This window comes from Gambusia affinis, linkage group LG24, assembly GCF_019740435.1.
Source record: "Gambusia affinis linkage group LG24, SWU_Gaff_1.0, whole genome shotgun sequence".
NCBI lineage: Eukaryota > Metazoa > Chordata > Actinopteri > Cyprinodontiformes > Poeciliidae > Gambusia > Gambusia affinis.
In genome coordinates this window covers 1,477,719-1,502,385 of record NC_057891.1, presented here as the reverse complement: position 1 = coordinate 1,502,385, position 24,667 = coordinate 1,477,719, and the positions used below count along the sequence as shown (strand labels likewise).

Sequence of the window (24,667 nt, the reverse complement as noted above, 5' to 3'; positions counted from 1 at the left end):
TGGATGGATGGATGGATGGATGGATGGATGGATGGATGGATGATGGATGGATGATTTGATGATGGATGGACGGATGATGGACGATGATGGATGACGGATGATGGATGACGGATGGATTTGATGATGGATGGATGATGGATGGATGGATGGATTTGATGGATGATGGATTTGATGATGGATGACGGATTTGATGGATGGATGACGGATGATGGATGGACGGATGATGGATGGATGGATGGATGGACGGATGATGGATGGATGATGGATGGATGGATGGATGATGGATGGATGGATGACGGATGATGGATGGACGGATGATGGATGGATGGATGGATGGATGACGGATGATGGATGACGGATGATGGATGGACGGATGATGGATGGATGGATGGATGGATGGATGGATGGATGGATGGATGGATGGACGGATGATGGATGGATGGATGGATGGATGGATGGACGGATGATGGATGGATGGAAGGATGATGGATGGATGGATGGATGGATGGATGGATGGATGGACGGATGATGGATGGATGGAAGGATGATGGATGGATGGATGGATGGATGGATGGATGGATGGATGGATGGATGAAGGACAGATGGATGGACGGACGGATGATGGATGGACGGATGATGGATGGATGGATGATGGATGGATGGACGGATGATGGATGGATGGATGGATGGATGGATGGATGGATGGATGGATGGATGGATGGATGGATGGATGAAGGACAGATGGATGGATGGATGGATGGATGGATGGATGAAGGACAGATGGATGGACATTCTGTCTTTCTACATGGTGAATCAAACGGTTTGTTACTGTTCAGCTCAACTTGTCTCAGAGTTTTAGTGAAACTGAAGAGCTGATATTTGGTCCTGACTTTCCTCAGCTGACTCTCCGTAATGGTGAACCACAAAGACAGTAAATGAAACCCGTGTTTATCTATTTAATCCCGCGGTTACACAGATCTGTGGACGGCCTCGCTCTGCTCCAGCTTGTCCACTCAGGAGAAGTTGGTGTAATGAATGCAGAAGAACAAGCCGGATCAAACAAACAGAAGAAAACTTTTCTCCATAAAGCCCTCCAAACCAGAAACAGACGAGCCCTGACACTGGCTCCACGTTGTGCCCATCCAATTTGCTTTGTTCCCCCTCACCTGCCTCTGTCATCACGTTGGGGGCCACTAGGGGCCATATTGGGACCATCTTCTTTCCTTCCATAGGCTTTTCTTGCTGCTGCCTTTAAAGTCCTGCACTGCGATGTGCATGGCCTTGATGTTTGCCTTGTACCCTACATGCAAAGCTATCATTATCCATGCCTCTTGACAATCGCAGGCCTCGTCTTTGTTACATCTGCAGCTCTTTGCCTTGGGCTACGACATGACTGCACGGTTGATCTCTTCTCTTTTACATATCGCTGCCTGTGTCTCTCCTCCTCTGTTTTTTCTCTCCTCAGACCATGTTTGAATCCAGCTCTGATTTGACAAACTGGAGAATATTTTACCTCTCAGCCTCTGTGACACCTCCGCTGCTTTGATCAGCTCTGCAGTTTGAAGATAGTCGGCGAAAAAACGTGAACTGATGTTTGACAAACTTTTGCTCTCAGGTTTGCTTTATGTTGTGATGTTTTCCACATCATTTCTGACGGTATTTTGGGGAATAACAGCTTTGACTGAAATTATTCCACCAACTGCTGGTAAAAACATGCTTATAAAACCCAACTCACCCTGAAAATACCTGCATTTACATCTGTAAACACCTTCATTACTATAATATTTCTGAAAAACATCAGAAGCTACTTTTCAATCATTTCGTTTTCTAAGGTTGGTTTTTATTGTTTTGGTAAAAATGCTTAATCTGCCAAGGTAGGGATCCTACAAGATATGATAGGAGTACCTACAGGGTATTTAAAGAAGTACCTACAGAGTACGTACAAGGTTAAAGGTATCTACAGGGTACTTCTAGGCAGATCTAGAGTTTGTATAGAGAGATTAAACCATTCTTAGAAGTTATATACAAAGTTACCAACAGTGTCGTAGTAGGTACACCTACACGTATGTACAGGAAGTACCTTTGAAGGACTCCTTCAACGTCTCTGTTTCCGTAGGATACCCAATGTGGTTCCTACAAGGAGAACTTTGAGGTACTTACATGGTACCTATTGAAATACTCATGGGATATGTAGGGGGAACTCCAAAAGATTGAGTGGTTTTGGATGGAAACATCAGTCAAAGAGCAGATTAACAATGTCAAAAACCCAAACCTTTCTTTATTGGATGGATCTGAAATGGTCATTATTTGTGCTAGTTTGCTCCTCTAGATATTCAGGTGAAGGAGAATATATTTCCTTCTGTGTCTCTGTAGAGCAATGCATGGGCTGAATCTTTTTCCTGTCAGCTTCAGATGGCTGACTAACAACTAGCAGTGAGTGAATTCCTTACTCTTTTAACAAGCGTCTTTGTGTTTTGATTGACACTACAGATAGCTGCTTCCTCCGGTTTAGAAGCCACAAGATGAACCACGTACTGCTGAGTCAATTATACACATCTCCAGAGTCAGGAGGTATTTACATTTCTATTTCAACCCAAAGAGCTGTTAATTAGTTTAGTTTCAGTGTGCCAAAAACTGCCTGACCTTCGTCTGGACACTGTTTTCCTCTTGCAGTTTCCAGAAAAACATAATATATAAATATGCAGTCTGATCATAGATTGGGAGATTATTCATTCTTGTTTCAGTAAAAGCATTTGCTGGTCTATGAAGCATGTGTTAATACCATTAAAACTAGTTTTGATGCCTTCGTTGTTTCTGCTTTTTGCACCAATTCCCACCCCAGGGATCATGAAAAAAGTTTCACATGGGGAGTCAACAGCTCTCTTCTCATCAACTGCGGGAGGTAGCAGCTCGGAGGCGTTCTGCAAACCAACCACTGATCTTCAGAAGACCTTACAGGCTGCCAGAGTCTGCCCGACTCAAAGGCCACACCGCCTCCCGGTTCTCACCAAGACGAGAGGAAGCAATGGAGGATAGTCGAATTCAAGAAAAATTACTTCGCTAGTTTTATCTGTGTATCAATCAGAAAGTAGTTTTTAAAAATGGCCACAATGAGTTTTTTCAAATTTGAGTTTGCACCTATAACAGAAGAGTGAAGAGAGTCACTACCTGCTTGGTGGCCCAAGATAACTTTTAACATTTTTTGTAAATACGTCACTGCAAAAGGTAATTAGCTACATATCTGTATTTTTTTCTTCAACAATATATATGCTAATTCAATACAATTTGTATCAAACTGTTACATTTGATCCAATTTGTGTCAACTTGAATCAAATTAGCATACATATTGTAAACTGCTATATTACTATTTTACACGTTTATATTTGATGAACATACAAATAATGAAGTAACATGATTGTTACTGAAACTAATCGTCTTTTAGCGTAGCTTTGCTAACCCTGCCTTTAAACGAAGCTGGAGTCGATGCCAGAGAGTTTCTAATTCAAACTCACCACTCTGACGCTCTATCTCCATTTCCAATGTCTATTTCAAGACCCCCAGCCCGGGGAAATTAATAATGAATGCATCCTGTCCGATTTAATTCAGCACTAATTAGGTCAGGAAAGTTTGGGAGCAAAAGGTACGGTCCAGGCCACGTGGTCGGCCTCTCAGCGGGCAGCCACTTTCATGTGGAGAGGAAAAGTTGAGTGTCGAACAGAGAGATGGCAGGGGCAAGGCCGATGCCAACAGCGCCAGCATAGGGACGAGGGGCCAGGGCTGGAGACAAAGATAATAAAACCAAGAAGTGGCAGCTTCAGAAAGCCTCTGAAAAAGGACACACCAGGGAGACATCAACAGTGGGCCATCACCGAATGGAAAAAAAAAGAGAGCTGTCAGTCTGTTTGTTTGGCCTACGACTGCTGAGAAATAATTATTCCCTTTTAATTACAATTCGAAGAAAAGAAAGCTCAGGCTCTGCCGTCTCTAGACGGGGAAGCTGGTGTGGGGGCAAACGCTGCTGCCCAGAGCCGAGCGCCCGAGGAACCGCAAAGCAATGTTATCACCTTTCACACGCCGCCGAGCCAAAGAATAAACGACTTTGATCCGACTGCAAGTGCACTTTGGCCAACTTGGGTGGCACTCTGCAGTTTAAGCAGAAACTCTCTGGCAGGGGGAGTTCAGAGCACTGCAGGGAGGGGGAGGAGGAGCAGGAGAAGGGGGACAGATGAAGGTGACAGCTTTGGAGGTTAACCTCGATTTGAAGTCCCAACAGGACTCAAAAATCCCACAGGGCAACAGATACCGCTCTGATCTTTCACATCTAGCTCAGATATTGTACCAATAATATCTGCTGAGGACAGACAGGCGGACCTAAAATGGTCTTCAAAGCTTGCCGTACTCCTCCTGACTCCTCCAGAACAATGTGCCTTATCCTTGGTATGTATTTTTAGCTGGCAAAATAAGTACTGAATACATTTGAATAGCAAATTCCTCTTTACGCGTGAAGATTGGCAGGCAGGCAGCAGCAGCTCCCCTGATTCAAATCATGCCAACCTGCTTAGTGGAGGCGATCCAGATGGAGTATCAGTTCAAGTACTGTAAATCTGCCTGATGGGGGGAGCGCAGACACTTTGTTGGAGAGCCGTGGCTGCAATTCAAGCCCAGCTGTAATTTTGCGTTTACCTGCAAACAGCTTTATCAGGATGGATCTGGTTTTAGTTGGAAAAATGCAAAGGTAAACATCAAAAAACTGCCACTGTCGGACCAGAAAAAGAGCCAAATTTAATCTTGAAACGGGACTAAAACTGGAATGTTTTGTTTGGTTTCCATTCTAACGTCAGTAGCACCTGTTCAGCATTAAATGTAAAACAATATTTAACGATGCTCCTCCGTTGTACAGCAGATTTTATGTGAGATAAAACATATTTGGGATCCTCATCGTTAACTATGCAGAGACAAATAAATCCAGAGACTACAATTACAATCAAAATTCTGTAAATTATTATTATTAATATTCTTATTAATTGCATTAACATCATTTTTATTACTAATGTAATCATTGTGGTTAAAACTCTTTTGCAATATTTTCCTTTTTAACAATATTGTAAATATTATTTTTAATCCAAATAATTAATATTCTCGTGTTATTAAATAAATTATGATCGTTACAATTACTAATACAATAATTAATGTGTTACTTTAATGTTATTTTATTCTTCTTCTAATCCTGGTTATTATAAACTTTTAAAAATGTTAAATTTTTCTAATAATTAATATTACCATACTGCAAGCTCTTTCTAGCATTTCAAATCAGCCAGACTGTATTATATCCTTTTACAGTCATCTTGATAAATCATTTTTCAGGTTTTTCCCATCCTTGTACTTTAGTAGCTGATCATTTTCAAAGGATTATTAGTCTGCTAAGCAACTCAAATACGTCTTTTAATCTGTCAAAAAGAGGTTTTTACTAACGTTCAGCTCAATCTGAGACCAACTGCCGTCACTCTGATCTACTTTTTGTTGATAAAATTGGTAAATAACGACGATAACACTTAAAATTAAGTTTTAGTTCAATCACAATCATTTCAAAGAAATAAACTTAGCATCTCTTATGCTACACAATAAGCTATCGTGTACAAGAAATGGATTAAAACAGATTAAATAAGCAGCCAAAGTCCAAAGAAAGTCTGGAGAACTGCAGATCAAAATGATGTCTTTATAAAAGTCTCCAATTTCAGCCTCTGTTCTGGTTTATTTACTCTTTGAGACGTTTAACTGGAAATCATTGGATTTTGGCAAAAACGGATTTAATTTGATTTAATCTGACAAGATCATGTGCAACTCATGACGTAGAAAGAGGCAGAAGTGTGTTAATGTTTGATTCTCCCTGTCTGTGTCAGTCGGTGCGCCTGGGAAAACTGCCCCCCCCTGCCAGTAAAACAATAGCTGTGTGTTTACTGCAGCGCGGAAATAGTCGGAAGCTGAGGAGGTAAGCAGTGCACGCATTCAAGGTTTTCCTTTATATCTGATAAACAAAGCTGGAGCTGTTTGCCTAAATGGAATATTCCTTACCATACAATAGATTGATACTCATCTGGACTTTCCTCCCAAGTTAGATGAAGCCTTTGTGAATTAATTTAAACAAGACGCAGCAGGAAATTGACCTCTTTTTTTTTTTTAGAGGCAATTCTGAATGACTGAATCAAGTTTCAATCAAGTTTGTGCTGCAGAATAAGCAGGAAACACCCTCACTTTCTGGAATTACTCATTTCCAAACCTGCTGAGGGGATTTTAATACCAGCAGACCTTTTTCTATCCTACGGGAGCAGAAAAAGTAGAAACATATAATCCTTTTCCCTGCAGAGAAAGCCTCCAAGGGAGAGAAGCACTGAATCAAATTATTCTCCTAAGATGGTCTGACCTTAGCTTCACTTTATTCAAGCCTTCTTACCTCCACAATTTAACTGCTGTTCTTCTCTACCCCCCCGACAACTCCTTGCCATGCATGAATCACAGGTTAAATGCATTCCTTTCAACGCCGCGCTCCCCGCCGACGGGAATATAATTATGTTTTACAAGTCGACTCTTATCTGTAGCCTCCTTCATTCCCCCGCCGTGTATTTGGAGAGCTTTCCAGAAGTACTTTACGGTGTGTCAGGTTGCTGCTCCTCCATGTAAAAGCACTATTGTGTGGCTGAAAAGGTCTCCTCTCCACCAAAAGAAAAAAAAACATGGTGTAAATAACCTTTACGCAGCGAGTCCCTTTTTTTGGGCTGATTTTCTCACTTGCTTCACAAAACCTTTTGCACTCAAAGCCAGAAATATTATTACTGCAACGATAAACTCACACAATGCGCTCAGTGGAGGCAACTCTTCAGCCATTATTGTTCGGATTGTGATGCAAAATGAAATTAAAGTTGGAGGGAATTTGAACAGTTGGAGGAAGTTTTCTGCACTGCCAGACGAAAACTAAATGGTTTCGTTTAGGCAGTGCCTAGCTACAAAAGCTAACTGCGCTAACCGTAACGCACAAGTCATAAACATTATCCGCTAATGCTAAAGCGTTACACAAACATGGTGTTTAATGGAGGCTAATGCTAAAGCGCTAATTTCAAATTCAAATTATATCTGCATGTGAAAGACTACAACCATACATCTTCTTCTCTTGTCTTTTCTTTTGGCACATTTTACCCAAAGAAAAGCAGCTTTTTAGCAACTAGACAAAATGCTGTTCTATGCAAAACAGCTGTGAGAATGCAAATCTGCAAAATGATTGCTGCAGAATACACAAGAAAGAGCTGAAAAAAACGAAAGAGAAAGAAAAAGCAAACAAAATCACAAATCATAAACGTTATCCGCTAATGCTAAAGGGCTTCACCAAGATGGTATTTAGGGGAGGCTAATGCTAAAGCGTTGACTTCAAGTTAATGTATAGTTGAAAGACAACAACTAACAAGCACCAATTTACTTTTGACATAATTTAACCTCAGATATTTATAATATCTTGTTTTCTGACTTTCTGAAAACAGGAAATAAAACACACACAGCACCAAAATGTGAGGCTACTCTATGTGGACACTCTGCACTCACCTCGGCATACCAAATGCTTGAAGAGGGTGAGCAGTTTCATGACGGCTTTAACTTTCATCCTGCGTTGCTCAGGTGATTTCTAGGTAAAACAGAAAATGAGATCAGAAGTTGCAAACATATCCACTGATTCTCTTAAAATGAAGACTAATGTTAAAGATGATGCTTGTCAGGAGTGTTTCTACAAGAAAGTGGCTTTATATGTTATAAAAAAATTTAAATACATGTTTATTGGGGGTTAAAGGTGATGCATTTTGACTTTAAGAAGGTGAACATTACTTTGAAAGCAAATCCCTGCCCCCATGTTGCAGCTGTAGCTTCCAGTATGAACACAGATTAATATTACTACAAATATTACTTTTAAAAACCTTGTCAAATAATAAGAATTAACATAAAATGTATGATTAGTGTTAAACCTGCAAAAAAAGAGACAAAGCATGTGATGATTTGATGACTTGGCAACAATTATAACAATTATAAGTGTGGAAAAAGCCTGAGAGAACAGGTGTCTTCAGGTAGACAAACTCCAACTGCGAGCTTTATCAGACTCCCTTTGTCTAATCAGCACCTATTGTTCCTACTGTTGTATTCCTCATTAGCTGCCTTTGTTAACACGCATGTTTAATTATGCTGGTTAAAAAAGACTGTTGGCGGGAGTCAAAACAAACCAACCCGTTTCATTAAAAAGGCAGAGGGAAAGAAGGGCGAGACAGCCCAAAATACAGAGGAAATTAAAGAAAATTATGACTGAGGTAATCAAGCCAGGAGAACAAGAGAGAGAGAGCTGCAGCAAAAAGTGAGAAAAGGAACAAAGACAAGAAAACAAAGTGTCTTTATGAGGGAAAATACCTGCAAGGCTGCTGCTGTTAGTTACAGCTGATCCCTGGGGAGCCGCTCTCCGGAGGTCCCTAAAACATCACAACAAATTACCTGCAGTGGTTACATAACCTGTTCAAAAGGAAGGAAAACAAACACATGCACCAATATGTCAAGTTGTGAATTAGACCGACTTCTTCAGAGCCTTTAGTTTCTGAACATTTCAATAGAACAACTCACAAAGGGGAATAAAAATCTGTTAGTTTATATCAAAGCACAGCAGACTTTTAATGCAAAAAATCTGCAGACTAATGAAAAAGAAAGCAGTTTCTTTTCCTCTATTGAACTCTGCGAGTCCTACAGCACACCTCACTACTGTCTCACAGCTCTAGAACATACATCTCTGCCACTACAGACCTTTTCATGCAACATCTTTTCTCTCTGTCTTCAAACATGCCATGCATTTCTTTTGGACCTTCTTTGTACTTCTAATTCTGCATCCTTAAAGCAAACATTGCCTCTCCAGTACTCGTTCTTGGATTTAAACTCCTCAGTCCGACATTCTTTCCCACCAAACTATTGGATACAAACTGATGCACAGTCAGCGGAAAACCTCCTTTAGCTCCTTGAGTTTTAGTACACAGTTTCCTGTTTCTGGTTACTTGAAGGGTTTCAACACTTTTCCAACACTCAAGGTATGTTTTCAAACTTTTCCAGAACCACACTCTATTGTTTTTATTGGAGATAAAAACAACAGAAATATACTAAAACTAAAATACTACGTCTCCACATAGTATTCTACATTCTGCAGCAGAGACAAAGTAAGATAAAATGCAACAAAATTTAATGTTTCTCATAAAATAATTTTTGTATTTGTAACTGATTTAACTTTAGACATTGAGAAAAATTTGAAAATTGAAACATTTCCAATGATTTCTAAAACTCAGATTAACCCTGCAGCCCTTTTTCAGACAAAAATAAATTATTCTCATATTTTAAAGACATGTTTTGTCCCCAATCAGAAGATTTAAAATCTTAGAAAATAAATATGATTGCGTACTAAAGCTGAGCGATATGGACTCATATTTTGTGGTACTATACTAATAATAAAAGAAGTGACAATTATGACTATTTATTATCTCCCTGTTTGCAATTTTACGTCACCTTTTCTTTTGGACACCAGTTACATAAACAAAAGTTTGATTTGTGTCTTTAAATTGCTCTCATCAAAAAATGGAGAAAATAGTGAAATACAATCCCAACAGTATTTAAACATTTTTAATTGGAATAAAATCCCTACAATGAGAAACATTTATCAGGATAAACGATTCTCTACAGGAACTGCTTGAATACGCTGAAACCTGAAAGCACATTTTCAGCTCTGACTCAAAGGGAGGATATTGTTTGTTGAAGGGTTAACAGAGAAGGTGTGAATTATGCAAATAAATTCGGCGACACGAACTTGGACGGGGATGCGGCGTGGCAGAAGGAAGAAATATGGCGGCAGTGGTGGCTCCACTTCCTCCCCTTCCTCTGGTCGCTTACCTTGAGGCAGCAGCTTATCTTATCAAAGTGTCTGGATTATCATAAGCACCTCCACCGTTGTGCTCCCACTTAAAATAATTTTATCTGGCGTCCGCTCTTTTATCAGGTAAGCGAGTGGCTCATACAATAAACATAAATAGTTAAAAAGGTGCAACTACTCTGCTAAAAGTCCCGTTTGTTGAGCTGTTGCTCCTTTCCCAACATTTCTTCATAAATTCTGTATTCCCACTTGGTTGAAAAAAAAAAAGGCCCATTAAGGGGATTTTTCCTCCCTCAGTTTTGGCCACTGAGGTTGACAGGAAACAGAACAGGAAATGATATAATAGCTGCAGACGGGAGTGCTTCTCCCAGGCCCGGCTGCTCCTCGTTTGACCTCTGAGGCGATGAGGACTGCCATGTTTGGCTTCACGCTCATGTTTAAGATCTTTTATTCCAGCAGGTGAACGCCTCACTTGTGAAAATAACAACCTTCTGAAAAGATGATATCGACGCTCCACTGATGTCATGCATTACATCTATGTTTGTACGAAACCTTTCCAGAAAGGATTACATTTCCTATCTGATGACAGAACTTGATGTTTCTCAACACTTCTGAAGTTTAGCAACCATGGCTGAAAAACATCGGCAATAAAATGTCTGAACTCGATTTAAAACTTAAATTTAGTAATGAGTTTACAACCACAACACCAAGGCAGAGAGACAATCTTATACTCCAGTAACATCATTTTAAGGTGTTTATGATCATTATCAGACTTGGTTGTAAACTGATATGGAGCATAAGTAGTGCCCAAACACAACGCCAGAGTGGAAAGACAACAGCACAGGCTTTTAACGTGTTAATCTTGATTAATTAATTACATTAACCGAATTAATCTGGTGTGTTTCTGGTACGTCCAGATCTGACGCTAACAGACGACGGAGCCGCTGCTCTTGACCTCACTGGGGATTCATTTTGTTTCTAGAACAATCTGAATGGCGCTAAAATAGACTGTTGTTGTGTTCAAGCTGTGCTAAAAGGAGTTAGCCTCATAGCGAATGCTAACATGTTGCAGCAGCACGATGCTAATAATCAAAATATCGTAAATAACAGATTAAAAATAATAAATATTTTTGATGCTCAGCTCAAATTTCTATTTATTCAATATTTTTTAAATTGAAAATATGTCTTAATTTGTTAAGGTGTGGTTTTAGATCGAAATTAGATCAAATCCCATCAGTCTGATACTGAGAAATTGTAAAAAACAAACTTAAATTTCTACATTCATGATAGTTTTTTACCAGCTTAGAGAAAATTAAAGATCTCTAAATGAAAATGGCGGCACAGATTTATGAATTAATTCCCCAGGACTCACATTTCAGAAGCTGGTCCAAAATAAATCAAGTTTAACACAAAGGCAAAAGACAGAGCAAAATGGCAACCTGTGGATATTCTGGATATTTGAAACCAAAATCAAGTTGTAAAGGTAACAAAATGCAGCTCAATGCTGGAGTATGGTGGTGGAGGAGTGATAATACGGGCTGATTATGCAAAACCTTCTGAATCAAAATGAATCAAGGGATTCAAAACTGCAACTTCCGACCAGACAGAAACTTTACATTACTTTCAGTTCATCTCCAGGACTGGTTCATGTATTTTCTCCTGTTTGGATGTGAGAGATGGACGTGGACGAATTCCCCAGCTAATTAGCAGCACAGTTTTCCATCTCGTCCAAATTTCTCCTGTGAGAAAAAGAGAGAAACCTCTGAGCCACAACAGTATGTGAAAGTTTTGCCCCCCTCCATCTGCTGAAGTCGTGCACAGAGGCTTAATTGGGGCCAAATCTTGTCAGAGCTTCTCCTTCTGAGCATCCGCGATTAGTTTGGAGCATTTAACAGAAGGTTGCTATAAGGGTCCAAACTTATAATAAACTGATGCTTTTACTTTCTTGCGTTTGGATAATTCAGAGCCTTAATAACACCTTTCACTGACAAATCTAACTGAAGTACAGCCAGGAAAAGGGCCGGAGTGTTTAATGAACAGCACTAAGATCCATTTTGTAGACAAAAATGTTGCTGAAAGCTTGTACTCAGTGCGACAAAGTGCAGCTGAGACGTAAAAAAGAGGAAAATCTAACGTTATATCACAGCGTTTAGCTTAAACTGCATGTTCTGATGAAAGGTTACAGCATTTAGTACCAATTAGCTTGACAAAAGTTTGACTTTTAAACCAAATTAAAAACTGCTTTCCAGAAGTTTATTTCTGTCATGTAAATACAGTGAATGCACAAACAGTTGTTGAGAGCATTTGTTTTGTTAATTCGTTCCTGTTTAATTGCCTGTTAGGGATGTTGGAGTTCTTCAACCAGCAAGAACCGGGTCACCAGTTATTTTGTGGGTCAGAAGCAGAAAAGTTTCTGAACTGCTGATCTGATCTGAGGGCACAGGAAAGAAATGTTCATCTGGACTTTTAACGGCTTTACGAAGGATAAAGAGCAGAAAAAATATCTATTTTTAAAGAAATTAAACTGAAGTGAATAAAAAAAGCAACAATCTCCAATAAAAACAGAAGAAAAAAGTTATTAATTCTATTTTAAAAATCTGTATTTCATTTAAAGTAAATAAAAAGGCAAAAATACAAAAATACTGTAAAAATATTAAACTCAGGAACACCAGATAAATTAAATCAAATTCAATTTGAAATGAAAAATATATAATCAGAATTAAACTAATGAAACTACATAAGATAAAAAGAATGTCCAAAAAGACAAAATCAGAATATATAAAAAACAAATAAAATAACAAGAACTAAAGTTTAGAAATGAAAAATTAAAAGAAGGAAAACAAAAAGTGAACTAAATAAATTGTAAATATTAGAATAAAGACATGACAGCTGCAGTTTCTCTCACAGAAATTTCATTTGAATTTCTTCATAATTAGCCTGAAACCTAAATCCAACTGTCCTGATAAAAGCAGCTTGAATTTTATTCAAACACAGCGGAGAGTTTCTGCACGGCGTCGTGAAGCCAGGAACACCTGAGTGTATTTGTTTACACGCACGTGCAGCTTGAGCACATCTTCCCAGTCGTATGTCAGCACACAGGACTGATTTCACACCCTCAGCCACACACAGATTTATAGAAATCATTCCCACGCGTCTGTTTCATTTCAGAGCCTCATATTTACGTCGGCGGCGGCGTCAGCCTGCGACACATTTACATAACACACATCGCCCCGCTGCGTCCACCGCCGAGTAAGTACTCAAGCTCGTCCCAGCCCCCTTTTCATATTTACAGCGTGACTGATTTAAGATGGACTGATTGTGGGGATTTAATTACGGGGGACACAATGGCCACACAATTCTGTTTTCTTCTCCTCCCTTCTTGCGAGGCGCTGACACGCCGCACACTCGGCTGCACACTGCCGAGGAATGTTTTACACTCCAAATGAGCTGTGCTTGCAGAAGAATTTAATTTGATCTGCTGCTGTAATTGTGCTCTCACACATATACTGGAAAAAAAAAGAGGAAGAAGAGGAGGAGGAGGAGGAGGAGGCATGCCGGGGTTGGAGGGCGTGCAACTTTAAAATGTAATATGCACAAAAAGTAAATTAACTCAAGAGGAGAGGCCCTTGTGATGTGTTGACACTTGCAGTGGGAAGGGTGGAAGGGGAGGAGGGAGGAAAGAGAAACGGCCATGATAAAACAGCACAAAGAAAAGCCTTATGAATTTTATTAATGACTTGCAAGACAGTATGCAAAACATCAAAGGTCCACGGGAAAGATTAATGACCCTGTGTGAGACTGTTTAATTACCTCCAGCTAATTAGATTCTTGACCAAATTTTTAATATCTGAGTTCGTGCTCAACGCCTAATTGAGATTCCACCGTATTTATCAATCTTTAAATAATAATAATAATAACAATGTGAGCTGAAAAACTTCAGGAGGTTCTGATCCGTCATCGGAGCGCTGCAGGTTTGCCAAAAAGCAGAACATGGTTGGTTATCGGCGCCATCTCTGCGTCTAATGAAGTGCTAATAAACAGGCTCAGGCTGCTCTATCAACGCTCGCCGCCGTAATTCTCTTATCTGGACCTGAGCTGAGTTCTCCGATTCTCCGAGGAGCCGCTCTCCTCCATCTAGGGCTGCTTCCGCTCTCCTTCTTCCGGATAATCCTCGTGCTGTTTACCAGCGCGCGCACGGTTTCATCTAAATCGTTAGCTTTGAACTCGCGGCGTGCATTATCTGTTCTGTGACCCCGCTGCTGCTGCTGCTGTTGTTGTTGTTATTGTTACGTCTGCTGCAATAATTGCACTTGGATTATTGCGGTTAGGTCAGAGACGACTCGGGGTGGTGCATCCAGTTACTGAGACAAAGTTGTGGGAAACAGAACAACTATGCTAAGTTTCCTCGCCTTTAAAGTCAGGTTGAGGTCTGGACTTGGACTAGGCCACAGTTTATGACTCATTTTAGCTCAAGTTAAAGATAAAACAATCTATAACCAACATTTGAATCTACATGTGAATGCCAAACGCACTAGGGACTGCTCCAAAAGCAGGAAGTGGACTACAACACAGGGCATTCTGGGTAAATACAACCAAAACAAACGTGCTAGCCTAGCGCTAATGGGAAAAAACAGATTATAGTCTTTTAACAAAGATAAATCCTACAACTGCTACAATTTTTGTTTACTTCTTCAGAGGTTTTCATGTCGTTTCCTCCAGTGGTTCTGGGTGCAGCACCCCCACAGGCGAGGAGGGGAACTGGGTTTTAGCTGAAACTGTAACAACTGTTGCAATTTTGTCCCAAATCGAATCAAATCTATCAGAATATCAAGTATAGAAACACCCTAATAGCTTCCCCTGGACTGAATCTTCTTGAAAACCAACTTAAATCTGATCGCAAAAAGTTAAAAACAAACCAAGGTGCAAACAAGACAAAGCAAAACCCAAAACCAAGCTGAAAAATGAGACAAAATGGTTCATAACCAGTTTCAAACCAGTCAAAACCAGCCTGAATTGCAGTCAGAAGTTCCTTCAGAGACACTGCAACACAGACTGCTACAGGAGATCTTTCCTGCCAACAGCCATCACCATCTCCTATAACTCCTTGAAGAACCTGGATTAAGGAGCTACAACAACATTTAATTTCCCTTTGGGATCAATAAAGTATTTTTGAATTTGAATTACGGCGGACTCAGACCACTACTCCTGATTCCAGTCCTTTTCTGTTCCCCTTGTTGTCAACTTTAACCTTTAACCTGAGCCCTGTAGAGGCAGAGATAAAGCTCTTGAGCTTACTGTCGTTTATCTGGGAATTTCACCCTCCAACCTTGTGGTCAATCACTCCTGCAAGGTCTTGGAAATGTTTCCCAGTAATGAAGAATGATGAACTTCGAACAGAGATCTGCAAACAGCTGAAGCTCCTTCTTTGTAAACTAAATGTTAGATCCAAATAACAGAAAAATCGACTTAAGACATAATTTGATTCTGAATTGCTAACGTTTTGTTTTTCCACCTTGGCATCAAGTTTCAATGCAGCAAACTGTCAAAACACATTAGACTGCATTTAAATCATTTTAAAACCTGATATAACTATGTTCTGATACATAAAACTGAAGGATTTTAGCATTTTATTGAGCTTATTGCTTAAAAAAATGGAACTGCCTCAAGGACTGAGGACCTGTTGATAGGTAAATCATTTTTCTTCTGACCTAATAAGTGAATGAAAGATAAGATGTTCTAGCAAAGCACAATGTCAGCTAAATGTAGACAATTTCAATCTGAGAAAACATGAAAAAAATTAATTTAGATGAAGATAAAGAAGTTCTCAAACAGTTTGTTTCTCCTTGAAGCGTTTCTGGGATTAAGATTGCAGAGGAAGGTTCAACAAAGCAGCAGCAGAAGCAATGCTGTCAAGCGCAGCACCATCTGCTGCCCAAATCCCCGAATTACAACTCGTCCCCAGATAACAAGCTCAAAGAGCCCTGCAGCAGTTCACTGTGAAATCATATCACTGTGTCAAGTTTCACAACACTAGTTTGAGAGGGTTAAGCCTTAATTAGCATGAATTCGTTATGAAGTCGTGTCTAAAAAGGCCTCACTCCCCCCTGATACTTCTCATTTTCCCTCAACCCCCCTTTCTTCTTCTCTTTTCCTCTCCTGCTCTCCTTTCACTTCACTTTCACCCCGTTTCCCTCCCTCTGCCGCAGCGTGCAGGGTGTCATTCTTCCACTGCCTCCATCCATTCGCTCCCATCTGCGTCTCCCCTTTAAAGGCCCGAGATCTAAATAGGAGCGGATCGCCTCCCTCGCTGGCGTTTCATTAGTGGCAATTAGAAAGCCGGTGCTGCGTCGTCCCATAAGACTGGAACCGGTGGGGGAGCAGAGGCGAGGCGCGGGGCCGCTTTAGCTCATTGAGATGAAGTATGGATGACAACGCTTTCATCAAATGGGCAACAATTCCTCGCCGACATATTTGAGCCGAGTGTCGGAGGTACCATTCTGACAATTACGACAATTAACACTGTCAAAATAAAGCCATTAGCTTAGCGAGAGGGCAAACCGACGCACTTAATTACAGGGTTTTCTGTCAGAACGGATTCCCTTCAGACTTTTTCTGAATTAGCAAAGGGGAGAAGTTGAGAACATGGCGCGGGTTTCGGTGCGGCGCGGCTCGTCTCGCTTCAGGTCGATGGACGTCGGCGGTGAAAATCAGCAGTGACCTCACGCTACGACGACGATTTACTGACATCTGAAGATGAAGAATTTGGGTTGTATGTGTTGGAAAAGGTGTTGGATCACAACTCCAGGTCCACTATCGCTTCTTATGTGGCACTAAGTGAGCTTAAATATTACTTTGCCAATCAAATCAATGCACTTTTTTTCTGTTTACTGCCTAATTATATCAAGCAGCCCCTCCAGTTTCTTTAGAATAATTGTGCACTAAAACATAATTGGGAGATTATTGCAGATTTTTCTCAAAAATTGTCAAAAACTTTCATACTTAAGGCTACAGCCTTAATTGATGTCAGATTAAAATCCATAATCTATACAGTAATAAAAAGTCACATCTACCGTCATAAATAAGAGCAAATATTTTCACAACCACTTTGCAAAAAATTACAAAACAATCGTGAAATCCTGGAGACTGAAAAGATATATTTTAACAGTTTGTGAACCGGTTTTATCAATACATTCTGGCATAACCGGCCCTTTAAGAGCATTCATGATCTGGATTTGGACCAAAACGAATTGAGTTTGACGCCCCTGTAGGAGCAGATTTTAATATTTTATACTTTTAGATGTGCAATAAAGCCTTTCTATCTTGTTTTCCTTTTAGTAGTCTTCATTAGCTCCCCTTGTTAGCGGCGGAGAACCTCAGGGCTCCGATTCAGGTCTCTTTCTGTTTTCATGGCATCATTTTTCAGAAAAAACTAAACATACAGATGTGTTGATGAATTAAAGAGAATAATAGAAACCTTAAAGTGAACATACTATGCTTTTAAATCTACCTTTTCACAATTAAATATCTTAGCTGTGAGCTATATAAGGGGAAACAGCAATACTTTGATCTCCATTTTTGGAGTTTGGCAATATAGTGGTGCAAAAAACTTTTCATTCCCAAACAGATTAAAAGACGTCAACAATGGAAGATTTGTTAATCAAGAATAACATGTTTGAGCCAGAAAATGCCACCACAATAATCAAGGCCTCAACATAGCTAGTTAGCAAGTTAGTTAGCTTTAGCAGCAACAACAAAACTGAAGGGATTTGGATTATAGTTTCCAAATAAAAACAAACCAAGGCAAAATTTTTATGTAATAGTACTGTTCAACATAAGCAGGAGAGAGGATGACAGTGCTAACAAAACGATGGACATCACATTTCGAACATTTTGACTTCTCAAATTGTCTGCATCCTTGAACTTGGACTCAAATATCGCAGCAAAAAATAAAAATGCCGGATTTGTGAAACTGGTTAGCTGCAAATAGTGTGACGTTATGGTTCAAAAACACAACAGGGAATAGAGAAAACTTTACAGATTGAAAAATATGATGCAAACAGAATATAAATAGAAAAGAAATTAAGGTATTTAAGGTTCAAAAATGTAGATTTTATCCCGTTTTATTCTTTGTTGCCTCTTGTAGTTTTTACTGTTTTTCTTTTGTCATGTGATTCCAAAACATTCAGTTAAGTTTTATACTGAATCTCATGCATGCTTTTTGGTTATATTTCTTGCCTCTTTAGAAGAAAACATAATTTAAAACATAAAACAAAATGCAGAAATTTTCATTGCCCCCCATGAAAGTCCAACTTCTGAATTCAAGACACAGTAAATGTAAAATATTTTCTTAATTTCTCAAATTGTCCTGATTAATTTCTCTCATTTTCCCAGCCAAAGTGTCTGATCTCTTCACTAACACTACATCTGAGAGTCCACAACTCCCCCATTGTTTTAAGGAACACTCTTGCACCTGTTTCTTCACTGAGAACAAAACACAAAAGGAGCCGGGCTTCCAGACTCGGAGGGAGCAGTTTACATGAACAGAAGGGCCGAGCGAAACTCTACTGATCCGTGAAGTGCAGAGAGAGGTGGCCTCCTGCCAGCGTCAAATTGAAATAAACTATCAAACAATATAAGACTGAGTTTTGTCACCTTTAAAATATGCAGCCGGTTGCATCTGTCTGCAGATGCTCTGGGGGAAAGCTGTTCGGCCTTGACGCTGCGATGTGAAAATACAATTACACAATCTCCAGGGAAACCCTGGCCTGTCACATTACATTTACCTTAGGTTAAAGAGAACGTCGACTTGCTTCTGCTCATCTCTCCATCCATCCATCAAGCCAACATCTTCTCTAAGTAGATGAGGTCACCGTTTCACGGCTCGGGTGCCTGCGAAGCAGCAAAACCAGATCAGTTTAAGTGACTATCTGAGGTCGTTTTATGGCATGCACCTGTTTTCAGACAGAAAAGCAAATCAAAATCACATTTTAGCGAGCCTGTGTCCCCGTGGGAATCAAACGGTGGGATTATTAATGGAGAGAGGGTTAGAGTCCGTGATATCTGAGTCAGAACTGACCCATGTTTGCATTTTCAGATGGATGAGTGGAGACGGTACTGTTCTGCAGCGATAACAACCGGATTCAGCATCACATCCGGGGAGACTTTTCACCAACAGGTCAAAACGTACAGCTCCGTTTCTCTTTAAATCTAAATAAATAGGAATATTGTGGAAGAAATGGTTTTCATTCACTCAGGTTATGATGCTTTTTATTTGCAGGCTAAAAAGAACTAAAATCAAAACTTCAGTTTTGTTTTGCAGGAAACATAAAAAGTATTTTTGGATTTTGTTGAATTAAAAAAAATTAGTTTTCTAATTCTTTTGGTTTTGATTAACAAATTAATTTTCAGTTATAAAACAAGGATGTGGTTGAGTAAAACACTAAGTTTAATCAATTAAATAGAAGCTGATTTTGGTGCAGGGAAATCAGAAAAAGTTACTTATTTACACTTTCTATTGTAGGAAAATTATGTATGGAATGATTTTAGCTTAATTAAAAATAAAAACTATCTGGATCCTTTGATGGATGGGCCAAGTTAGTATCAGTCAAACTCTTTGTTAGGGGCCGTAAAAATTATTTCCAAGGGCAGCAAATGGCCCCTGGGCCACACTTTGGACACCCCTGCTCTTAAACAACGACTTTGCAAACTTCTGATAGTTGAATTCAAAACATTTAAGTTAAGTGGAGTGTAAAGCAACACCTCAAACTATTTGTTTCCTTGTGTGAAATAGAAAGAGATGTTAGCACCATTAGCTAGCTTCGTTAGCTGTTTGCTAATGAACTTTGTTCCAACTTAAAAACTCCCAAAATTAATATTTCTGTGACTATTATCAGTTGTATAAAATAAACTCCACATTAACCAGCCTTTCTTACTCTTTTAAAAAATTAAGAAAGTATCTATATAATTGCTGACATTCAATAAATGTTATTATTTCCTGTTTTTTCTTATTTTCCTTTTTAAACCCAGAAATAAAAATACCTACAAAGAGCAGAAATTACATTTTCAAGCCAGCATGAAGCAGATAAAGTTTTTGTTTTGATCGTAATCCTGTTAATCAAATGTAATTTCAGGCTAACTTAATTAAATAAAGAATCTTTCCAGCTCAGTAGAAAATGTTTGGTATATTTCAGCTCAAATTACGTCTATCATTCAATTTGTGCAATCTTATTTCCTGAAATAATCTCCATCTTGGGCAAAATCAGTGAGTCTGTAAATCAGAGCACTTTGAGACGTAGGGATCGCTGTAGCTGCCGGTGCTTCTCTTAGTTTTTTTATCAAAAGAGGAAGCTGATGAGTCCCTTCAGATAAGGATAGAAGCCCTTCGCTTAAAGCATCAACTTATTAAATGAATATGTTCTCCATCACGCCAAACGCTTTATTGTATCTCTCAGGGACACAAAATGCAATTTGTATCATTTTTGCGCAGCACATCAAAAGAAAGTAGGCCGAGCATGGTGACTCACAGCACCAAGAAGACGCTCTGTTTCCAATCGAAGGAAATCAAATCTGCGCTCTGGTTCTTCTTTTCTTTGTAGGACTCCGTTTGTTTGATAAGGCTGCCGGCAGTGACGGTAAATGGGTGGATAAGTTGAGACGAAAACAGTGACACGGCCGCTCTGTCGGCTCATGGGCCGTCAGCTTATCAATAAATGACATCATCTGGCCCCCAGACGTCTTTCTGCCTGTCACATTGGTGGCTCACAAATTAAAGAAAAAAGGGAAAATAAGGGATGTCTTTTTTCCCCCATTAGGACTCTGGACAAAGTAAAACTGGAGACAGTTTGTCTCCAAAAGAAAAACTTTTAAAAAGTCCATTTAATAAACTCACTGAACTACAAAACAAGGTTTAAAAGCAACTGAGGTAACATTATTTGTATGCGACTCATCTTAAAGACTAACTCAAACAGAGGATATGTGGAGTAGTTATAAGTAATCAGTAACCTGCTAGAAAAGACAGCAGGAAAGAGAATATCAGTTTGGAAAAACTGAGCTTGTCTAAGATCAAGATAACAGCTTCTCCAGCTAACTACAAGAGTCAATGTCACTCATTATGTTAACAGCTCCTGTTAGCTCAACCGGCTATCCACTAGCCAAATGAGCTGTTAACTTTTGTAGCTCTTGGCAACAAAAGCCACTAGGTCTAAAAGATGTTATCTGGACCATCAGGTTAAGAAGCTTTTATGTTGAAAACAAGTTACTAAGATTAAGTTGGCTAAATAACTAGCCATAGGAAGCGCTAAGTCTGTGTAAATGTTATCCTGGGCGGCTATTAGCCTGATGAACTGAAAATGGGTAAATGTTAGCTGCGAAAGCTAGTAGGTCGAAAAGATTTTAGCTTGCATATCAGTTTAAGCAGCTCTTATGGTAAAAGCAAGTTGATAAAGTTAAGTTGGTTAAATAACTCTAACAATAAGAAACACTAAATTATGGCTATAAGCCCAATAAAATGTGTGGGTAAATGTTAGCTACAAAAGTTGCTACGTCAAAAAAATGCTAGCTTAGCCATCAGTTTAAGCAGCTCTTACGGTGAAAACAAATCGCTAAGTTTAAATTAGCTGAATATTTCTTACCATAAGAAGCTCAAAGTTTAGCTTGACACTAATATGAGGTCAAGCTAACCTCGTATTAGCTTGACCATCAGATTAAGCAGGTGTTATGGTGAAAACAAGTTGTTAAGCTTAAGTTGGTTAAGTAACTAAATACATTAAGAAGCACTAAATTTGGGTAAATGTTAGCTTAGGCGGCTATTAGCCTGATAAAATGAAAGTGTGGGTAAATTTTAGCTACAAAAATTTTTTCCTCACAAAACTGTTAGCTTGCCCATCAGTTTAAGCGACTCTTATGCTGAAAGCAAGTTACGAAACTTAAGTTGGCTATCATAACCTACAAGCACTACGTTTGGGTAAGTGTTAGCCTTGGCAGCTATTAGCCCAATGAACTGGAAGTATGGGGAAATTTTAGCTACAAGGTCAAAAAGCCGTGAGCTCAAGTAACTGGAAGCCTGACTCATAGGCCTATTTTCCATCAACTATTTCGACTCTAATATGAGGAGTAGGAAATAACCAAGTGTGGTAAAAAGGGCTGCCTTTCTCTACTGCATAATGGTTGCAAAAACGTTAGCCTCATCAAAATGGAATGCTAACCTTCCCTGTTGGTCCCAGTTTTAAAAATAGTTCATGTTGGCATTAATTTTTAGCTGATACAATGAACCCCATGACCAACCCAAAGCCTGCATGAAGTCCCCTTTTTCACAATGATGCTTTTATTTGCTTTTACTAGGATTTGGCAAGTTGTGTTTAATGTGACACTGACTATAAAACATCTTACATTTCACTATGATAGTGGGAACTTTTTCCATGTGATTTAGGTGATATTATCAAACGGATGATATAAGCTGGCACACAAGGTCTTTCCTACAGCTGTAATGATGTCTACAAAAATTTAAAAAGCAATAGCTGCAGGTTAGTAGCTGCAGGAACAAAGCTGCATTTGTATTTTCTTTCACGCTGTGAATATAAGATGACAAACAATATTGCATTCTGTTTAAAAGCTAAACAAAACAGGGAGACTTTCTTTCTCCACTTACATAATCCAAGGAAAAGTAAATGCTAACAGCAAATGTTCATTTCCATTCATCACAATGCAAACTAAAGCTTTTCCGTTAAATTGAATGCGGCAATTATACTTAAAAAAGTTAAATGAGTGTAAACGTAAAGCCTGTGCAGCTTCAAACTTGTTTTCTGAGCCATGCCGAAGATGGCCGAGCTCATTAGCTGTCAGCTGACAGCCTGTACGGCCGAGTGTTTGCAGCTTCTTTTTAATGTATCTCTGAAAACAGCAGGAGTCCGACTGTGAGCAAACCTGTGGCAAATTACACAGTGGGAGGCTTCTCCTCTCTGTGACTAACTTGTGTGAATTTTGACAGAAAACTGGGGGAAATGATAAACATGAAGACGGTGTGATATCCTTTGAATTAAATTAGTTAAATACAGAAAAGTGAGCTGGACAAACAGGTTGGGATTTTTCTCCAGAACACTTTTAATATTAAGGGATGATAAGTTGTTTAAGCAAAGCAATTAAAAAGAGACGCTTTCTGCTAAAATATCTAAAGTTAAAGTGAATGAAGGTATTAAAAAGTAAAATAATTCATTCATAAAAACTTTTTGATATTAGCCTGAGTAACATGTCAAAAATAGGTAACTAGCTATTAGCCTGAGTATTTGTTAGCTTAAGCAACCATTAGCTTGACTTTAAATAATAGCTAAGCAAGCTTTAGCAGCAAATAGCTTGAGTAGATTTAGCCTGAATGGTTATTAGCCTGAGATGCTATTATCCTGACTAGCATTTAATAATAGTTACTCTTAGTGATTGCTTATCGTTCTAGCTATTAGCTTTAGTATTTGTTAGCCTGAGTAATTGGTATTCTTATTAGAACTTCAATGTAAGTAGTTTTAGTAGCTGCTAGCTTTTATAGCTGTTAGCCTAAGCTGCCATTAGCTTGATTAGCTGTTAGCAGTTTGATTGGTTCTTAGCTTGACTACTTAATAGAAACATTTCCTCCAGGTAGTTAATATTAGCCCTCAATGATAAATTAGTTTTGCTCATTACAAAATTCTTTGGGTCTTCAAAATAAAAGCATTTCTTGTTCTATTTTGACATTGTCTTAACTATTTACTACATTGTACCTTTGTATTGTCATTTATAGAATATTTAGGTTTATAAGGTGGGAATGGTTGAAGTTCCACAGACCAATTTTGCTTTAAAGCTAAATATGACACAACACAAGCATGGAAGAGTGAAATAACCGCCTTTCTTTATGGCCTCTCCTGATCTGCGTCATCAATCACTCAGCCTGAGTTGGTGGCACGAGAGCGGAAACTTCAAAGACGGGTCAGAGTCGGCCTACAACGGAGCACGAGTGGCACGGCTCAAACCGCATTGTGTTCGCACAACAATGGACGACCATTACAGTGGAGACTGTTATCAGCCGAGGCCTACCAGGGAAGGTTCCTGTCTCATTGTGATCCATCTGAGCAGATTGTGTTCACCAGAGAGCTCAGACTAAACATATTAGGGTGTAAGAAGACACACCTGAGGCTTATCTGATGGGAAATGGTACCGGGACAATGTCCTGAACTAAAAAAAATAAAACGCTTTTTTTAGAAAACTGCGTCACTGTGCCTTTAGACCTCCTTTTACTTGATTCTCTTAGAAGTATTGCACTTAAAGTAGCGTGTGTTTATACAAGTGAGCCTTTATTGTCTTTGCAAACTCTGAAAACAACATGTGGACCCCCCCAAAAAATCCAAGAGTATCCCTCGTTAAAAGTCAGTGTGACATCTTTTAATGACAAAGCCGCGGATGAATTGTTTATGCTGCTTTTATGGGTGTGTGAGTTTGTGGAGTGAATAATTCGGAGGAGAGAAAAAGAAAAGGAGGGAAGGCAAAGACACATCTGAAACATATGGGAGGAAATCACATTGAAAGCAGTGAGCAGTAAATTAATGGTAACAGATGCCAAGATGTCTGGGTGGGGCTTTTTTTCCTTCTCTTTGCTTGATTTTGTTTTTACACAGAGCTCTTGCATCCTTAATGTTGGGAAATAACAGAAATAAAACTCCGGTCACCTCTTGGCTGCAGCTCAGACTGTAATACCTGCTTCAAACGGCAACAATTAAT

The 24,667-nt window shown here is 39.2% G+C and overlaps 1 long non-coding RNA gene across 1 annotated transcript in view; it reads right to left on the bottom strand.

Annotated features, from left to right (window-relative positions):
• LOC122826999 overlaps positions 1-24,667 on the bottom strand; it is a 121,778-nt gene that overhangs the window by 58,775 nt on the left and 38,336 nt on the right. Inside the window, exons 5-7 of the long non-coding RNA XR_006369913.1 lie at positions 18,712-18,817; positions 8,437-8,495; positions 7,591-7,669 (exon numbers count right to left, since the gene is read on the bottom strand). This is a non-coding gene — a long non-coding RNA (uncharacterized LOC122826999). The remainder of the gene's footprint in view (positions 1-7,590; positions 7,670-8,436; positions 8,496-18,711; positions 18,818-24,667) is intronic.